The sequence below is a fragment of the Hyla sarda genome, unplaced genomic scaffold (assembly GCF_029499605.1).
Source record: "Hyla sarda isolate aHylSar1 unplaced genomic scaffold, aHylSar1.hap1 scaffold_59, whole genome shotgun sequence".
In the NCBI taxonomy this organism is placed as follows: Eukaryota; Metazoa; Chordata; class Amphibia; order Anura; family Hylidae; genus Hyla; species Hyla sarda.
In genome coordinates this window covers 723,489-725,030 of record NW_026610603.1, presented here as the reverse complement: position 1 = coordinate 725,030, position 1,542 = coordinate 723,489, and positions in this window count along the sequence as shown.

Below are 1,542 nucleotides of genomic sequence, written 5' to 3'. Positions count from 1 at the left end.
CAGAAAATGCTCGAATAAGAAACCAACTTCAGCCTCGTGCGTTCTGCAACAGCTGGAGGCACAATGGTTGGAAACACATACAGACCAGCATGGGTTAATGCCATCTGGACTCTACTAGTAATGTCTGCCCCCCCCAATATGTCCTCCTATAGGACAGCCCGCCGCATTGCCGCTTTAAGGCTTCAGCGTGGACCCGACACGTGCGGTGTTGCCCCTTTAAGAGAGCGCGCACATCTACAGGCGGCCGCGCACGCGCTCACAGGATCCAAGATGGCGGATCTGCTCGGTTCTATCCTGAGCTCCATGGTGCGGCCGCCTCAGGTCGGGGACCAGGAGAGCCGGCGGAAGGCCAGAGGTGAGTCCGCTCTTTTACATCCCGTACGGAGGGGAGACGTAATCTCCGTCGTTTTTCGTCTCGGAGGCCGCTGCTGAAGCGCCCGCTGCGTTATTTCGTACGCGAGAGACCGGACCGGCGGGAGTCCGCACGTTCATTTGTCGATCAGCGCGTCAATCAGAAAGCCAGCGACCAATTAGCGCGGACACCACGTCTCATCTGGGCGGGGATTGGTCCGTCGCTCGTTAGGGCGTGTTCTCGTGCTGCTGGGGGCTGAGGTTACTTCCTTGTGAGCGCTGATTGGCCCGGGCTGTACTGAAGCTGAACGTTGATTGGTCCGTTGAGGTTGTGGCGATTTCCTTTATTGGCGGCTGGAGACTTTGGTCATGTGCTGTTTGCCCCGCCCCTTAGCAGGATGTCTTGCGTTTCTAGTGGCTACGCCTCCTATCAATCAATCTCAATTAAAGGGCCAGTCATGTGCGTCTCCCATATTCTATACAGTGGGCGGTAACCTGTGGCCTGGTCTGTGACTACTATCCCAGCTATTTCCATCATGTCTGCCAAGAGCTATTACTGTTTGCTCATGTATTGTCTGCTGGGATTTGTAGTTCATCACCAGTGCCTTACCCCAAGCCAAGACACACAACTCTTGTTGTTCACGGTGTGCAGTCATATCCACTGATGATCCTACATTTACACATAAGTACCGCCACACCATAATCGCCACCGCCACAAACCATATAAGTCCGTGATGGTGAACCTGTGGCACGCCGAGCTCCGTCTGTGGGCACGCGGCCATAGTTAGCCAGGCGGGGCAATCCGGGGCATCCCCTTTGTCCCGAAAGATCTTTTTGGGACACGAGGATGTCCGGTTACCTTTCTGCGGCCCCCGCGTTAACTTTAAAAACGCAGGGGCCACCGGGAGGTAGTCACTGACATCCTGTGCGTGCGCCCATAGCAACGGTGGAGTGGAGCATCGAGCTGGAGGACGCGCGGGGTAACTTACCATGTCTGCACGTCCTCCTCCTCGATGCTCTGCTCCTCCGTTGCTACGTCATCTCCAGTGCATCCGGTCCTGGAACCTACTGCTTCAGTAGATTGTGACCCCTGAACGTAGGAGCGGTGGACGGAGCACTGTGAGGCAGTACACACTGTATATGGCTGAAGGCTGTATATCTGTGGGGGGAGCTATACTGCCAATGTAATGG